The 18,783-nt window shown below is 39.7% G+C and overlaps 1 long non-coding RNA gene across 5 annotated transcripts in view; it reads left to right on the top strand.

Annotated features, from left to right (window-relative positions):
• Window positions 1–8,422: 8,422 nt before the first annotated feature.
• LOC133389054 (uncharacterized) overlaps window positions 8,423–18,783 on the top strand; it is a 40,213-nt gene continuing 29,852 nt past the window's right edge. For 4 of the 5 annotated variants that reach the window (XR_009764015.1, XR_009764016.1, XR_009764012.1 and 1 more), the window contains exons 1-2: window positions 8,423–8,548; window positions 10,022–10,149. This is a non-coding gene — a long non-coding RNA (uncharacterized LOC133389054). Of the gene's footprint in view, window positions 8,549–10,016; window positions 10,150–18,783 lie in introns of all 5 variants that reach the window. The other variant, XR_009764013.1, reaches the window with a different exon arrangement.

Below are 18,783 nucleotides of genomic sequence, written 5' to 3'. Positions count from 1 at the left end.
TCTCCCGCAGATAGCTGTCCAGCCTCTGCTTGAAGACATCCAGCGAAGGGGATCCCACCACCTCCCTAGGCAGTCGGTTCCATTGCCGAACTGCCCTTACTGTCAAGAAGTTCCTTCTAATGTCCAATCTGAATCTATGCTCCTGCAACTTAAAACCATTAGACGTAGACCTACCCTCTGGGGCAGCAGAGAACAAATCTGTACCCTCCTCTATGTGACAGCCCTTCAGGTACTTAAAGACTGCCATCATGTCACCCTTCAGCCTTCTCTTCACCAGACTGAACATGCCAAGTTCCTTCAACCTTTCCTCATAAGACTTGTTCCCCATACCGGCTATCATCCTCGTCGCCCTCTTCTGAACCTGCTCTAACTTGTCTATATCTTTCTTGAAATGAGGCGCCCAGAACTGAACGCAGTATTCCAGATGAGGCCTGACTTATGCTTCTGTATTTTATTGTTGGATTTTATTAGGAATTATAAAGATGTATCTATTTATTGTATGTTTTTATGATGTTTTTCTTAACTTATTGACCATTTGAATTTATTTCTTACAGTCAGTTGTGTAACTTTTCCGTTCATGTTGTGAGCCGCCTTGTGCATAAATTGTTATGGAAAGGCGGCATACAAATAAACAGTGATGATGATGATGATGATGATGATTGTGCCCTGTGAGGAAAAGTTACAACATTTGAGCCTTTTTAATTTAGGAAAAAAGGAGAGATATCACATGTGGCATGGCAAAAATGGTTAGAATTTTTCTCTCATAATACCAGACCCCAGGACCATCCAATGAAGCTGAATGTTGGAAGATTCAGGAGAAACAAAGGAAAGCACTTCTTCACACAGAACATAGTGAAACTAGGGAATTTGTTCCATGAGATGTAATAATGACCACTAACGTGGAAAACTTTAATAAAAGGGATTTAGAAGGATGATGGCTATATTCTATCTCCTTGGGCAGAAGTATTATGCCTTTGTATACCAGTTGCTGAGAATCACAAATGGGAGGAGTGCTATCACACTCAGGCCCTGCTTGTCAGCTTTCCATATGAATCTGGTTGGATTTTGGACTAGATGGGCCATTGTATAATCTAGCAGGGCTATTCTTATGATTTTATGACTAATGGTCTGACTCAGTATAATACGGCTTCCTATGTTCCTGTGTATGACAGCATAGATAGTCTCCCCAAGACCAGATCTGTTTTACTTCAGCAGCAGAACACCATTGTATGCCTTGAGACTGTTTCTGTTATCAAGCAGCAATATAAATCTAATCCCTTTGTCTTGAATTTCCAATCTGAGAGTCAGTTCTTATGCTGCAAAAAGCTTTGACATTTCTTTTGGACACTGGAAGTGAGCCACAATTACAGTGTTCATTTCAGAACCATCTTCCCTTTTTGAATATGCATTACATTTTGAATGTTCAATGCATCTACAACTTTATATATATATATATATATATATATATATATAGTCACACACACACATGCATACACACAAACCATTGTTTTGTCTATTAAAATGGTTTAATCTTAACAGACATTTGTTTAAAAATCACAAAAATGTTTAAATAAGCAGTACCACACGTTGAAAGTTCAAAACTCTTAAGAAAATGGCAAGTCTAGGATAGTTTTCCTAGAACAGTCAAGAGGAACAAAGAGTCTTGCTGCATATAAAACTAACCCTATTAGCTTACATAGCTGGTTTATCAGAAGTTTCAATCTGATCCTTTTGTAGTGGGCATTGGTGATTATTTTATCCAGGAACTTTTCTTTCTTTCTTTCTTTTCTTTCTTTCTTTCTTTCTTTCTTTCTTTCTTTCTTTCTTTCTGCAATGTCATTGTAATCTTCATAATGCCATGAGAGTTTTTCACTATCTCTTCCAGCTTACAGCTCACTTCATTTACATCTGAATGTGATTTGCAGTAGTTCTGATTTCCTATCCTACAGGCACCTTTGACATAGAAATGCACATTGAGTTCTCCTCTCTGCTTTTGACCACATTGTCATTTTGGCGTTGTCATCTTTCTAGTATGTGGCATAATGTAGAAATACTTGAAACTGATACCTCAGCGCCTGTGATGGTCTTCAGATCCTTTCTAGATTTTTTAAAGTCTGTAAACTTTGCAACCATTCCTAATTTTTACTCAGTTAAGATTCACATGTGATTTTAACTATGTAGGGTTTCTACATGAAAAATATCTTGTAAGCTCCAGGATGTAGATAACAACCTAGTTCAGTAACATGAGCCAGTTTGGTCCTTATTTTAGACTTTCTACCTTCAGCAGAAGCAGAAATCTCTGGATGTGGATTAATCTCCCCAATGAGAAAAATGAATTGCATGTTACTGAAGCATTATTGCCAAGCACTGATTTCACAATAATTAATCCAAGGCTCTAAAATATTTCTTGTGGTTTAAAAGAATCTTTAAAAAGTAAAGATGACTCTTTTTTTCTGGTTAGGCATCTGCAGTCTTATTTTGAGCACTCCTGTTGGGACTCCAGGTTGTTTTAACACTCAATTAAATTAGAATAATTGGGATAGAGTTGCAATTCCTTTGCCTCCAGCTGTGAACCATAATCTGTTTAGCACCTGAATATTATTTCACTTTATTTTTAGTAGCAAGCCCATGGCTTGAAAAAGTGGAGATGAATCAAAAGTTTTTAAAGGTGAAGATCATTTATCATTAGTTTCAATGAGGTATTGCTAAAAAGCAACTTACGTTTGCCAAAACTAGAAAGCAGAAAACTACAACTAACTAACTAACTGACAGATGAGTTTTTAATGATGGAAACTGGTGGGATAGAAGAACAACAATAAAATTCATGAATAAAAATAGTTGGAGCTAGCAGTTGGGCTAATAAATGAAAAAATCCTAACATTATACACTTTAGAGCACAATCCAAACTTTTCCCCCACCTCAAATTGATGCTGGATGGGTGGGATGCTGAATAGATTTATCACCTTCACTGGCCAAGAGAACCTCCCCTGGTTGGGGGGGTAGGCTTGGTGCGGTCATTCTCCCATTAGTGGTCGAGTGCAAAGCATTTCAGGACATTTAACTATCACCATTTACTATAGAGAAATAGGATATATACAGTATAGTCTGATCACATAGGATTGCAGCCCGAGGGTAACAAAGATGAATTATCATAATCATATTTATTGAGTTCAACATTTTTATTAACGACTTGGATGAGGAGGTACAGAGTATGCTTATCAAACTTGCAGATGATACAAAATTGGGGGGCATAGCTAATACCGTGGAAGACAGAAACAAAATTCAAAGAGACCTTGATAGGCTGGAGCATTGGGCTGAAAACAACAGAATGAAATTCAACAGGGATAAATGCAAAGTTCTACACTTAGGAAAAAGAAACCAAATGCACAGTTATAAGATGGGGGATACTTGGCTCAGCCATACGACATGTGAGAAGGATCTTGGAATTGTCATTGATTACAAGCTGAATATGAGCCAACAGTGTGATGTGGCTGCAAAAAAGGCAAATGCTATATTGGGCTGCATTAACAGAAGTATAGTTTCCAAATCGCGAGAAGTATTAGTTCCCCTCTATTCAGCACTGGTTAGGCCTCATCTTGAATACTGCATCCAGTTCTGGTCTCTGCACTTCAAGAAGGATGCCTAGACAAACTGGAACAGGTTCAGAGGAGGGCAACAAGGATGATCAGGGGACTAGAAACCAAGCCCTATGAGGAGAGACTGAAAGAGCTGGGCATATTTAGCCTGGAGAAGAGAAGACTGAGGGGAGATATGATAGCATGCTTCAAGTACATGAAAGGTTGTCACACAGAGGAGGGCCGGGATCACTTCTCAATCATCCCAGAGTGAAGGACACGGAATAATGGGCTCAAGTTGCAGGAAGCTAGATTTTGACTGGACATCAGGAAAAACTTCCTAACTGTTAGAGCCATAAGACAATGGAACCAATTACCTAGAGAGGTAGTGGGCTCTCCGACATTGGAGGCATTCAGGAAGCAGCTGGACAGCCATCTGTCGGGAATGCTTTGATTTGGATTCCTGCATTGAGCAGGGGGTTGGACTTGATGGCCTTATAGGCTCTGTCCAACTCTACTATTCTATGATATGATTCTATGAATTATCTACCCACATTATCTGTTCAAAGATTTTAACACTTTTGAGAAGCTTAACCAGAATCAGGAAAATGCGTGTGGTAGATGAAGATTTTGACACAGTCTCATTCCATAGCAGACACTGGACTAATTACCAAGAAGTATTTGCTTATATTCACCCTAGAACATGAACAATAGCTTTAAAAAGATCAGAACAGAGAATCATGCTATGAGCTAATGACGAAAAAAGGTAGGTAATTATTATTATTGCAGGAACGCTAACCGTTGACTGAAAATGACTAAAGAACTCAGCAGATTTCAGGCTTGTCTTTATGTAAAACTACACACAATGGCAAGCCATTGGATCAGAAAGCTGTCAACAGAAAAAATGATGGATGTTCTTGAAGTTTGCCTCTTGCCCAGACTCTTTAATCAAATTGTAAAATTGAAAGCAAATTGAAAATATCTTAATGTCTAAGGCTCAATGGAGCACTCTCGGAATATAGTTCCAAGTACATCAGTATTTGAAGTTCCTACACAGTCATTAACCAAAATGGAGACAATAGTCAAGAAATCAGATTCTAACAATAATATTAGGTGTTCCTACAAATATACAAATCAGAAGAAGGCTAGGACTGGGGAGGTCAGCTGTGAGAGAACTAGAAAAGGTCCTCAAGTGTAAAGATGTATGACTAAACACTAAAGTCAGGATCATTCAGACCATGGTATTCCCGATCTCTATGTATGGATGTGAAAGCTGGACAGTGAAAAAAGCTGATAAGAGAAAAATCAACGCATTTGAAATGTAGTGTTGGAGAAGAGCTTTGCGGATACCGTGGACTGAAAAAAAGACAAATAATTGGGTGTTAGAACAAATTAAACCAGAACTATCAATAGAAGCTAAAATGATGAAACTGAGGTTATCATACTTTGGACACATAATGAGAAGACATGATTAGAAAAGACAATAATGCTGGGAAAAACAGAAGGGAGTAGAAAAAGAGGGCCAAACAAGAGATGGATTGATTCTATAAAGGAAGCCACAGACCTGAACTTACAAGATCTGAACAGGGTGGTTCATGACAGCTGCTCTTGGAGGTCACTGATTCATAGGGTCGCCATAAGTCGTAATCGACTTGAAGGCACATAACAACAACAACACTACCTATGTGAATAAGAAGACCTCTGACGATTAAAAATCTTGTGACAAAATCCTAACCTGGGCATAAAAGGTTCCCTGTGGGGAATATGCTGGTGAAGCAGACTCCTGCAGAGAGCAGGAATGAACCCTTCACTCATCAGCTGGTGAGTGGAGAGTTCAATCCTACTTGGTTCTGCTTCACTAGTGCTTGGACCCCTGCCCCCACCTCATGGATCAACTTTGACAGATGAGTGATCCCGCCCACTTGTCAATGCTTGCCAGCAGGGTGAGGAAACAGAAAGATTTGGGCCCCAGGATCAAAAAAGATTCCTCACCAGTTTTAAGCCCTCTGGCAAGGAACTTAAGTGAAATGACTCACGCAACCACAGGAAACTCATCACCTGTGCCTTATGAGCCTCATAGCCTTTTCATGAGAAGCTTTTTAGATTCAGGACAAGTTTTAGTGACAAGATTTCCCTATAACTGGGTCCATATTGCATCCAGAATTTGTTCAGCTTTTGGGGACCATTCCTGAAGCCTGTTCCATGCTACTTTATTTCAGTTATCCTATCCCCGTGACTGGTCTGTGGGAGCTAATCTCTCTCTGTCTTTTCAACTTTAGCTACATCTCTTCATTGCCTCCTCTCCTCTCCTCTCCCCACCCTCCCCCATTGCCCTTGCTGAGCTGTGTTTGTTGATTTCTTCAGGTTTAGTCAAGAATTCTCTACAGAAAGACATTCACTAGTGTCTTTCTAAAAGGTGTAGGGCATTTAGCAAAACCCAAATTAACATAAAAAGGCAGAAATTTAAAGAATGGAGTGAAGCACCTCAACCTTTCAGGGCTTGTGGTGGATGAGGGCAGGCAGTGAATGTCTTTGTTCGCGTAGTGGAATCCAACCCTGGTTTCTCCTGGCAACCCAGAAGGCATTGTATTGGACTCTTGGATGTATCTCTATAGCCAGGGTGGGACATAGGGTGCACCACACCCCCAGAGCTGTGCTCCATCCTTGATTTTTTTTTGGAAAAATGTCTATTTAATTTACAATATTACAGATGACAGCTTGTTTTAAGAAAAAGAGCAATTTAAAAACAGGACCCTCTGTAAAATTCAGTGAATGAGGCAGGGTGAGTGCACAACAAAAGCCTCATCAGGAACAGCACCACAAAATATGTTCACTCAAGTCTTCCCTGACTGAGGATGGATTTTTCACTATCACAATCACCTTATAATTACTTAAATGATTCTGGAAAAAGCAGCCTGCGTAGTAACATGACCCTTAAATTTTAGAACTTTGTATTATGGGCTAGAGTTAGACTCCAGCACTTGGACTTTCCTTTGCTCTGCTTTTCAGTTTCAGTTTCAGTTGTGTTCTCTACCCAACCAGCAATAAAGAAATATATTTGTTTGCCTTCAGTAAGTAAGTGTTTGTTTATATGGCGGATATTATGACGAGTAGAGCAGAATTGGGTGATAAAGGGTGAAATGAAGAGATAAAGTTTGAAAAATAAATCTGCCCTAAATTACTGTAAACTACTCTTTTAAAGCACTCTCCATACTCACAATCATAGTGGCTATTTCTTCTTCTTTTTCTTACTTAATGGAAAAAGATGAAAACAGCCCTAGAGAAATAGAAGCATTGCTGGCCATCTGTACTATAATTTAGGCCTAATTTCTGATTTTTCCAGTGTGTACAGCTCAGCATGAGGCCTTTCCAGGGTTTCTGTACAGAAACATTCAGCATCAACCCAGCAACCAGTAAGAGAATCCCAATTGCTTCCCACAATTAGTTTCCAATCACTTAGTCCTTTATATAGCAACAAACTAAAACATTTCCCCTTCATTGTCCAACAGGAAGGAAAATCTAAAGGTCAGGAACAAGAACTGAAGGAGAGACCCTCAAGGAGGAGTTAGCAAACACATCCTAAAGTATATATTTTCTCTCTGACCTTCCCTAAGCCTGTAGTATGGGCAAGTTTGTTTTTCACATGGAATCTAAAGCCGAGGTACATAATCCAGCCTCAAAGCCAAGCTCAGGAGTTCATTGTCATTACTAAAGTAGTTCAGTTCATGGAAAATGAGAACACAGGGTCAGACCACAGGTGAAAGAGGACAGTAGCTATAAGCAAAGTCAAGCTTTTGATTCTGGTATTCATGGGGATGTTTCAAAAAAGGCTGAGATAATTCAACCATTTAAACTTCATTCATACCCGGAGAACAATGAAACCCATAATTTCTGACCAGAATGGTTCCAGAAATATGAATGGCTAGAGTATTCTCAATAAGATGATGCAGTTTTTTGCTATGCTTGTTGAAATTTCCATTTTCCCTTTTTCATTGTATCCTTAACATCTTTTTTTCTTATGAAACCAAGAAGAAAATGCCAGTCAATAACTCCTGGTGCTCATACTAAATTTTCTGTTAACTTATTTATATTTATTTATTTATTTATTACATTTATATACCGCCCCATAGCTGAAGCTCTCTGGGCGGTTTACAGCAATTAAAAACATTAAAAACAAATATACAACTTTTAAAATTCAAAAAACAATTTTAAAAACTTGACCTTTATATAGCCCATTACGTAGGTTAACACACGCTTTGCATGGAGGAGGGGGAAGGTCACTTTCCCTTCCTATGGCCTGGCCCTCACATCCTGTCGACCAGTGAGCAAGGATTGGCTGGCATTATGTGCTTCCCCCCCAAAAAATGTCCTGCCTAGAAATGTGGCTGTTCCACCAAACAAGGAAGGCTGGCTACAGGGCTGCTTGGTGTGAACACCAAACCCATTCATGCCAGCACTTCTAAAGCCCAGCAAAAACCCAGCTCTTTGCCTCCTCGTTTTCTTTCTTTCTACCATCACATCAGAGCTTGGAAAAGTGGCCATGCTGGCTGGGGCTGATGGGTGTTGTAGTTCAAAAAGTAACTTTTCCAAGCTGTGCATCAGATAGGTACCTATCAGCTTCCTAACTCTCTAACTTATCTTGAATGTGTCCTATTTAACTGTCTCTCAGCTCTTGTGAGATCAGGAATGCTAGTACTTTGCGTGTGAACTTTCTACTTCCTGGTTATTTCTCCCTCACCATAGCTAAGTTGGGTCCTTATCTGGAGTAAATATTTGTTCTTCATTGGTCATTGCTAAATCCCTCAAAATATGCAATGTAATTTAAGGTTCTTTACTGTGTGGTAGCAGGCCAGATTCAGGCTCCATTGCATGAAACAAATTTTCTAGACCCATTTCAGTCAGGGTTTAGGCCTGGTTTTGGCACAGAAACTTTGGTTGTCCTGGATGGCAACCTCTTTCTGAAGAGAGACAAGGTGAGTGTGTTCCTGTTGATCTTCTTTGATCTCTCAGTGGCTTTCAATATCATTGACCATGGTATTCTTCTGAAACAGTTGTCTAAGTTGGGTGTTGACACCACTGCTTTGCAGTGGTTTCAGTTCTACTTGGATGACTCTCTACAGAGGTTGGTGTTTGGAAAGTCTAAATTCATTACTGTCACTTGAGGCTCAAGTTGCTTCTGTGGCACAAGGTTCCATCAGCTTTTCCTGGTGACCCAGCTACGCTCCTATCTGGACAGAGACAGTATAACTTCCGTTGTCTATGCTCTGGTAACCTGTAGGTTAGATTACTGCAGTGCATTAAATGTAAGGCTGCCTTTGAACATGGTTCAAAAACCACAAGTGCTGAAGAATTCAGGGGCAATGTTGCTGACCAGGGGAAAACTGTCTGAATTTGCCTGACAAGTTGATGTTTGGGGAAGGGTATACAAAATTCCCTGATCACAACAGCTACAACTTCTCTAAACTCTGCTGAAGCAAGTATGTGTTTGGTAGCATTTGAGCTATCTTGAGAGGTTTGGGTAATAAGCAGTCCTTTCCAGAATCAAATCTTAGAATGACTGTAGATGTTATATTAGTTGCTCACCTGGTATGAAGCAGTACTGGCTGAGGGCGGATGAACTATTGACATTACATCCAGCATACTCAGAGTTGGCCAGGATTGTAAGAGATCACTCAGTCGAGACACTGCACTATATAGTTCCAATTTAGTCCAAAGGTAAACAATTTGTTTAAAAAATAGAATGCAAAAGTAAAAATAACTTGCAAGTAAATTGGTTTTTCTAAAACACCCAGGGGAAAATTAAAATAGATCTTCTTTTTTTTAAAGTATCTCTCTCATTTTAGTTCCCTTTTGTGGAAAATGTTTATTTCAGTCCACAGATGTGGTTGTGTCATGTTTCCCCAGTGTTTTCATTCATTACTTGTGGTTTTCCTTATTTGTGATGACTTTAGCAAGTGGAGCCATTTGTACCTGAACAAATAATATCAAATCTGAATACTTTATAAATATTTACAATATTTGGTGTGTCTTACACATCAAATGCAAAGTAGCAGGGGAGAAAGAAAAAAAAGGAACCCTATTGTGTTACCTTATAATAAATATTTACTGTCCGTATTGCTGACTTAGCTTTTCCATAGAGCTATTTAGGGAAAGCTGGTGGCATTGTTTATTTCAAGTTTCCTATATTAAAATTCTTTAAATGAAATTGTAAGAAAATGAAATGCTGCATGTTAAGCAATGATTGACACCACGAAATGTCCCCCCTCCCCTGCAACAAGAAGCCTCCCCTGCAACAAGAGCGGCAGAATTGTACATGTGGGTAGTGAATTAGGCAGGAGTTTGGGATTTTCTGGTACAGCTGCAGAATTCATTGGAGTAAACCTGGAAACACCATGACCTTTCATGCCCTCCCGTTTCTTTTCCTTCTCCCTCCCCTTTAAGTGCAGAATCTAATTGCAAACATGCTGCCTGTCCCCGACCTGCTTCCTGCATTGAATGTGGAGCCAGCAAAAGAACAACTCTGTTCCTGATTTATAAACAAAACAGCATTCAAGGAATGTAAGAATGCTCCAAAGTGAGTCATTTATTTATTTTTTCCTAATAGTTTTAATATTTTGGACACTGAGATGCTCACTTGAAAGAGAATGCAAGCATCTCTGGTATTTTTAAAAAACAAACCCCCATCAAGTCATGCTTTGAGAACTTGATTTTGCACCTGCAGACATAGGACTTCATTTTTTTAATGTATCATTTAGGCTGCACATTTATTAGGTGTAAGTCTCATTGAACTCTGTGGTATTTAACCTCTGAGTATGGTGTAGTGGTTAAGGTGTTGGACTACAACCTGGGAGACCAGGGTTTGAATCCCCACACAGCCATGAAGCTCATTGGGTGACCTTGGGCCAGTCATTGCCTCTCAGCCTCAGAGGAAGGCAATGGTGAAACCCCATCTGGATACTGCTTACCATGAAAACCCTATTCATAGGGTCGCCATAGGTCAGAATCGACTTGAAGGCAGTCCATTTCCATTTTTCAAACCTGTATATAGGATTATGCTACTTATAGTGTAAGCCTACATCCATCTATTCAAAAGTAAGTCCAGCTGAGTTGCCTAATGGTGCAATCCTAACCGTGTTTACTCAGAAGTAGGTCTTATTGAATTTAATAGGGCTTACTCCCAGGTAAGGGGCTATAGCCTTACTTAACTTCCACTCATTTTGCGATGGTGAAGGTGAAATGAAAGGGGATGAATGTGTATTTCTGAGTCTGCTGTATTTTCGAACTTTCATTTTCTTCTACTATACTCAACCTCCTTGAGACTTTCTTCTGATTAGTTTGATCTTCTATACATTCTGCCCTCAGATGTACATGTGTATCTTCACCACTGAATGTATAGTCTGATTGGTATGTTTCCTTTCAACAGGTAACCGTTCATTTCACGCGGTTGCAGAAACCATGCCTTGACACCAGTTAACAGTTCTGGGCCAAACTAGATGTGACATGCAATTGCATGTCTTTCCCCCAATGGTTTAATTTTAAAAAAATGAATAGCAATCTCTGTGGTTGCAGTCAGGGGTGGAAGTGTTCTGTTTAACCCTTTTTATTTTAACCTTTTTATGTTTAACCAAACAGCTGTTTGTACATACAAAATTGACCCTCATGCTGCTTTTCTTCCTGTGAGGAAAAGGATATGGCGACCTGTATCTTTTCCACTGCTGGCAGAAAAATAACTGGGAGGGGGGTGATTTTGAGCAGACAAGTGGTTGGAGGACAAGTGATTAACCATTTTTCTTGCTCATGGCCTCCAAGGTTATCTTTTGTTACAAACTTAAGTTTAAAGAAAGAAACCTGTAACTTGCCACATTTAGTTTGGACCCAAAAAGAGACACTTTCAAGTCAGAAAAAGCAGTCCCTTGAGAACATCCAGAGGGAAAGCTTCTAAGTTTTAGATGGAAATGACTGAAATGTGGTTCCTATCCAAACCCTTACAGTGCATTAACCAGGCCCAGTAATGAGCTGCAAAAAGCACTTTAAGACATAAGGAATGTTTGTAAAAAAGATTCAGGAGTGTTATCTCTGGCTTCCACTAAGAACTGACACAGGAATGAGCTATGGCTGCTTTCAGACATGTGGCTTACTGCATTAGTTTAATGAATTAAAATGGTAGCATTGCTGTCTCGATTCCTAAAATTCCTTTCACACTGCAGTAAGCTGTTACGTTAAGGAACCGTGGCTTTTTTTGGCTGACATGCTGGCATTTTGCACAAATGTCTTTCACACGGCTGCAATGAACAAAGTCTTTTTGCCTCTCACCCATGATACATATGCACACTGTAGTTTACCACTGTGTAGAAGGTCTAAGATGTCATCCTGTTGCCATGCAACCCCTCTCCTTTTAGCACCTGCCTTTTTTTTTTTTAGTTGTATAGACACAGGTGTGTGTGTGTGGAAAAAGGAAGAAGGGAATGCTGCTACCTGCGCCTATGCCGGAATATTAGAACAGTTTTCATCAGGCAAAAAAAAATTGGCACGCGCCTACAGGGCAGGAACACATTGCATGCCGGGATGCTTGTCACATGAGCGGCTGCAGCTAGCACAAAACTCCCATAATTTTGCTCGGTTCCCAACCTTGCACACGGATTATTTCCAGAATCATTTATCTCGAAAATTAGTGCTAAACTTCCACTCTATTCCATTAGATTTCTGGAAATAGCTTTTACATCATGTGAAAGGTCAAATAAAATGTGCAGATTACCAGGTAAGAGATCATCAGAATAACAGAATAAAGTGCAGTGTTAAAGCAGCCTAAAACTGCTTTTAGGCTTAAAGCCTCTAACTATAGTCAGCCATCTAAAGAGCACCAGCAGGAGCAGCAGCAACAACAACACTTCTTCCCACCCTGCTCCTGGGAGGCAGACTATCTTCACTCCACTGCTGATTCTGGTTGGCCACTGTGAGAACAGGGTGCTGGACTAGATGGGCCACTGGCCTGATCCAGCAGGCTCTTCATTCTGTTCTTAAGGTATCAAACAATGACTTGGAAAGCAAACATTTAACTTTATTGCCATAAATTCATTCAGTGTTTGAGATTCCATTTTCAAATTATCCCTGAAAGTCAAATTGCAAAACTGAAATTTCTATATTTCAAAATGTGAAGCAAAATTAAGTTTTACCTTTGATTTTTGATTTGAAATAAAGGAAATCAGATATTTCTTAGGGAAATCAAATGTTTCACCAGGCATGTAATGAGTGGTATCTCCACCAAGAATGGAGTGAACATTCAGGGCAGAGAACAGAGGTATGCCGTATGATTTGACTGGTATCTGCATCTTTGGGAAGCAGGCTGATCTGTTTCATAGACTCTCTGTGTCTTTCCAGTTTGACTTGTTATTCAGGACTGAATTAGAGAGGTTAAAAACAAAGCACTGTTCCTATTCCCATTCACTCTAATGGATAATATAAACATGGCTAAAACCTTTTTCTCCTTTTCACAGAACTTGATGAAATTTACAGAAATAGCAGCCCCTCCAGAGTTGATTAAGCCTGCCAAATTGCAGGCATATACATCCAGGGGTTTTCATACAGGACACCTTTAAAGTTTGATTTTTTAAAACAAAGGGAACGTCTGTAACCTTTTCATTTTTTGCCAGAATTGGATATAATTTGCAGACATGGTTTCCTCTTCTAAGGAGATAAAGCCTGCCAAATTTCAGAATGATAGTTAGAGTGGTTCCTGTGCAGACTTTACTGTTCTGGGGTAAGTACAATAGGAATCACAGAAGGGTGGGGGTGATTAAAAAAAGGTTTCAGGAAAGACTTGGGGTGGAGAAATGTCACCCCTTGAGGATCCTGTTACATCAAGGGATAATGATGCAGTGGGCTTCTGCCCCCCCCCACACACAGAGAGAGAGTTATTTGGAGATACAGACTGTTCTCCCTTAGAGAAAAAATATCTCCATTGACTTGCATAGGGGAAGGGTAATAGAAACAATCACATAAATCCCTAAGAAAGACTCCTCTGCAAGGAACCTACTAGCCCAAGAGTTGTTGGTAGGGGATGGGTTTCTGCCCCCTCCCCCGCCTGGATTTTTGGGAATGGAGGTCTCTCCATTGGCTTGCACATGGATAGGAATAGATCCACATGAAAAATAAACATAGTTTGTAATCTGACTCCCAGATTACTGGGATTTGAGTGCCCTGAAAAAATAATTCATTGTGATTAAAACGTAGACTACTCTGTCAAAATGAAAGATTCCCTCACCACTCCACCACCTCATCTCTTTAGCTACGGGCATTTCCCTAGTAAGCTTGGTTTCATTTCTCAGGAAGAAAATCAAATGGTTGTGTACATTTTGGACATCCACGACCACAAAGCCACTCAAAAGCTTATGGAGTCCCTGATCCACCTTGAGATGCCTTGTTAATGGTATGATCCAATTTGGAAACGTAAGAATTGTCCCTGAATCACCTGATTCACCTCATAGTTTGGGTACCAGAAAGTCAACGCACACCCCCAGCAGAGAAGCTCAAGTTTCAAATTTTTGCATCTGAAATATGGCTTTAAGGTTAACTTTGAAATTCAAGTCAGGCAAACACCTCTTCAAGCTGGCCCAACTTGAATTGGGACTTACGCTCTTTCTGAACTGTTTGCAGCTGGGGATTATGAAGGCCTGCAAGTTTTTAGGATCCTTGGTTCAAATGACAGCCCTCCCACCTGAGGAAAGGGCCCACAGGTTGGACCTCTCTATGAGCATGGAACTGTTCTTTGCAGTCCAAGATCATGGGTATTTGCAAGCACCCACACTCTTAGGTCGGGCCACAAGTCCAGGCCAGGCATGCCCCCAAGGCACTTCCTCTGTGTTGCATTAAGCTGGTTCCATGTTGACATACACCTAGAGATTTTGGGTACTTACTATGGTGTATTTATCTGGAAAACCATTCAAATAAAAATCTAGACACTATTCTCTTACTGGTTTTGATATTTGGTTTAGCAAATGGGTGCTGAGTCCTTATAGCATTTTGTTAACTTTCCATCTCCTTGTATAGGTAGATAACTCACTTCATCATCATCAACAACAACAAAAAACACATGCAAGTACAAGGGAGCTTTAGGGCCCTTAGGAGAAGAGAACTCAGCTCAGAGATCAGCTGTCAGCTATGTTTTTACCCACTGACTTCAATTTTTCTGTGATGCTAGGTATATATGCCTTAGGCCTCACACACATAGGAAGGTTGCCCCAGAGACAAATACCTGAATAGCAATGGTTAAGTGTTTACAGTCCATGAAACTTAGTGCCCCAGAGCAAATTGGCACTTGCCCCTGAGCAGTTTACTTGGTAGTTATTAAGGATCAAATTGCCCCAGGAAAGTTGCTGTAAGGAAGTTGCCTGTGTGAGTGCCATTTGCAGAGGAGTCCAGTTGCCCACCTCAGAAGCATTAGAATGGCTCTGAAGGCAAAATACTGGGTGAATTCTACAATTTAGAGAGACAGGCCATAGAATTTTGCTTATGAACTTTGGAGCAACCTCTTAACCTCAGTGTATGGTACAAGAGAGATGTTTCTGGGGGCCAGCTGAATTGGATATTAAACATTACATTTGGGTCATTTGGTTGCTATGGTTCAATATGGCCACATCTCCTTCATACAGCATATGCCTTCACAGCCACGTCTTCTTTACTGTATCCAAATTGCCAATACTAGAGATTGCTTTTTACACTAGTTAATTCTGGACCTATTCCTATTAATTATACTTCTAAGCCAGGACCTTCAGCATCCTATTTCATTCAGTTCTCCCTCTGGAAAGAATCATATCACTGTAAACATTCACTTATTCATTTTGTTGAAAGCCCAGAAGACAGACAAAGAAAAATGATCAGTTAACCTACAGATGTCTCTTTCACTGCTTAACTGTGTTTCCCCCCTTTCCCTCACTCCCAAATTCTTTTTTTCTCAGAGCAAAACTTTTTACAAATCTTTCCCCCTGAGAAGCCCAGCTGAGTTCCCCCCTACGAGTCCTTTAATTCCCCTGCTGTCAACTCGAACCTTGCTGATTATGTGGGTCTGGTTCAGTTTGCAAGAAAACTTAATTCAGCAAGTTCATAGTCTTCCATCCCCAGACCTTACGGCCCCAAAGCTCCATTCCCCCACTGAAACAGATCTCTTTTGTCTTTATTTAAGGTTGATTCCTGTTCATTTTAAGTAGTGAATTGGAATTCATAAAGAAAGTACTTTGAATAAGTCAGGTGTGTCTGTTCTCTAATATTTAAGATCTCATTTAGATGGCAAGAACATGTGAAAGAGATGTTGAAGAGGTTTAGCATACCTTGCAGATATTTGGTGTGAAGGGGAAGTGCAGGTTGAAGTCTCTTGGATATCTCTGTGTGTGCTGAAGCTGGGGAATCTAGGCACTGATTGGCAGGGATGTAGTTGTCCAGGGTCTCGGGGGTCTTAGACCCCTTACATTTTTGAGAGCAGGGTCCCAGCAGGGTCCCTATGTCTCCAGCGTCCTATGAGTCAATCAGCATGAAAGGGGAGTGTGTTAGTCACTGAGAAGAATATTTTAACATGCTTCCTTGAACTTTCCCACTGCTTGAAGCCAATCACAGTGAAAGGAGATGAGTCAGCCACTGAGAAGACTCTTTTCAGTAGCTAACATTCTCACATTTTATGCTGCTTGGCTCCTAGGGACATCTGTTGTTGTGGGAGAAGGCATTAACAAGGATCTCATTCTCAACTCAGCAGCAAAACAGGGGGAAGGGTGTGGTTATGACTACCTTCTGAATTTGCCACTATGCTACTGCTGATTGGACACATCTTCCAATAACGACAATACATCTCTGCAAGCTCCAGTAGCCTTCCCAGATACCAGGACCATAGCTGGGATTGCAGGGCTTGAAGCATGAGGAAGTTTCATCACTGACTTGTCCCAAGTACTTCCTGTTTTTGCAGGTACTTTTGCACTATCCTTATTAAGTCAGGATAGCCACTCTTTCAGAGCTCTGAACCAGAGAAAGCCCATTTTCCAATCATCCTGACTTTAAGGAAATAGCCACATTTATTTTGAGTGGAATAACTACTGACCAGTCACAAATACCACTGTTCTGGGGAAGGTGGTGGAGAAGGTAGTGATAGGGCAACAGCAAGCATTCTTGGATGACACAGATTATTTACATCCCATTCCAATCTTGATTCAGGCCTTGGGACTTTTTTTTTCATTAATTTTTTTATTCAAAGTTTCAAAAAACAAAACAAAACAAAACAAAAACAAATTAATAACTAATACAATAAAATAACATGTTGACTTCCGATTTGTCGCAGATCAGTTATAGGTCTATAATATATAACAAACCTGTCTCTTAATATATTACAAAATCACTTTCCTCCAGTAGTTATCTTAATTAATCATCAAATCTCATTAACATCACTTTATTCTTTCCGCAAAAAGTCAAAGAGAGGTTTCCAGTCCTTGAGAAATATATCCATCAATTTTTCTCCAAATAAACATGTCGATTAATCCATCTCATCAAGTCTGCTAGGTCCAGTAATTTCAATAGCCATTCTTCCATTATCAGTGTTAATTCCATCTTCCATCTTCCATCCTTGCATCCATAATAATCTTGCTGTCATAGTCATAGTCATATAATAAGAGTCTGATGGGAATTTCCTTCCTCACAAATATTTCCTTGCCATCAATTCTGAATGTGTTACTGAAATGTTGTTGTAAAGTCATATCTCTGTTCCTCTTTTTTACGAAATGCACTAGCACATCTCTTGAGAGTTTTTCCATTGTCACATATCTGTAATTAATTCTATAAAATTTCTCTATTTCAAGCTCCATCACATCATTCCAGTCCAGAAATTTTTTCAAAACATTGATAGCTTTATCTCTGATATCTTCATCAATTTCTTCAGGGACAACGCTGAATTCCAAACAATAATCTTTATCTCTAAGGTCCATAAACTCCAAATCTTTTTCCAGTTCCACATTTGATATATCTGTTCCAATCTCCAGGACTTGCATCTTCCCTTTAATTTTTCTTTCTTCTTCTATTGCTTGTCTAGTTATATGTTTGATCTCATCAACCTCCTCTCTCATAAAATCCCCTATTTCTTTCAGCTCCTGCTTCATTTTGCCAAATTCAATTTTCATCTCTTGTTTGCCATGTCTAAGTTCTTGTTTCGTTATCTCAATCTCATCCATTATTTTCTGAAACATATTTACTTCCAGGGTCTCAGCCACTTTCTTAATTGTCATTTTTAAAACCAAGAAGAAAAAAAAACCCTTCAATTTCCAATATAGCACTATTCCCAAGCAAAGAGCAATTTATTTCTTTTTCCAGCAACAAAGGAGTTAATATTCCAAACCTGATGACATCATAATGTAGACAGCACAAACTGCCTTATCTCTTATGTGTCCAAGAATGCAAAACAAATTTAGTTCACAGCATCCAAATAGTTAGTGGCATAAAGAACAAGCAGATTCATCAAAATGAAGTAGACCAGAAAAAATAGTCCCAGACATATAATACTCAAAAGTTCATATAAATCAATTTTTTTCTCCTCAAATTAGATATCTCTCATCCATTTGTATCTTTATAATTCTCAATTCCAGGCCAGCTTTTTGCAATAAAAACAAAGATAAGCTATTTCAATTTCCTTCCGCCTTAATTCCGTGTATAAAAGAGAAAAGTTATAACTCACCCAGGGATTCTTTACTGCTGATTCTTTTAACAAATCTCTTTACTGCAACAATTTAAGCCAAATGATAAGGATAGACAGAAGAATGCTTGCCTGTTAGAATCTGTTTTTCTTTGAAGAAAAGAAAAATGTCTCGCTTAATCAGTTTGAGCTTGCTTGAAATTCCTTGGCTCCGTCCAATGTTGCTGGCTGGTCCTTCGTTCATAGGCAATCCTAATGAATTCAAGTCCCCCAACAAACACAACGAAGCTTGTGGATGATCTCTTCATTTCTCCCTTGCCTGGGAGAAAGTTTTTACCAGTCAAAAAAAACCTTTTGACTGGTTTTAAAACTGAAAAAGCTTCCTCTGAGACGAGAGCTTGTCTCAGAGGCAGGCACAAGCGAAGCAATCCTTCCCGGAAGTCCCTCCTGGCCTTGGGACTGAGACATCCTTGATTGCCCTGATGGATGACCTTTACAGAGAGTGGGACAGGGAATACAACCTTACTCCTGGTTTTTGATCTGTTGGCG

Source organism: Rhineura floridana, chromosome 7 (genome assembly GCF_030035675.1).
Source record: "Rhineura floridana isolate rRhiFlo1 chromosome 7, rRhiFlo1.hap2, whole genome shotgun sequence".
NCBI classification, from domain to species: domain Eukaryota; kingdom Metazoa; phylum Chordata; class Lepidosauria; order Squamata; family Rhineuridae; genus Rhineura; species Rhineura floridana.
The sequence above is the reverse complement of the archived record's forward strand: the minus strand, read 5'-3'. Positions and strand labels throughout refer to the sequence as shown.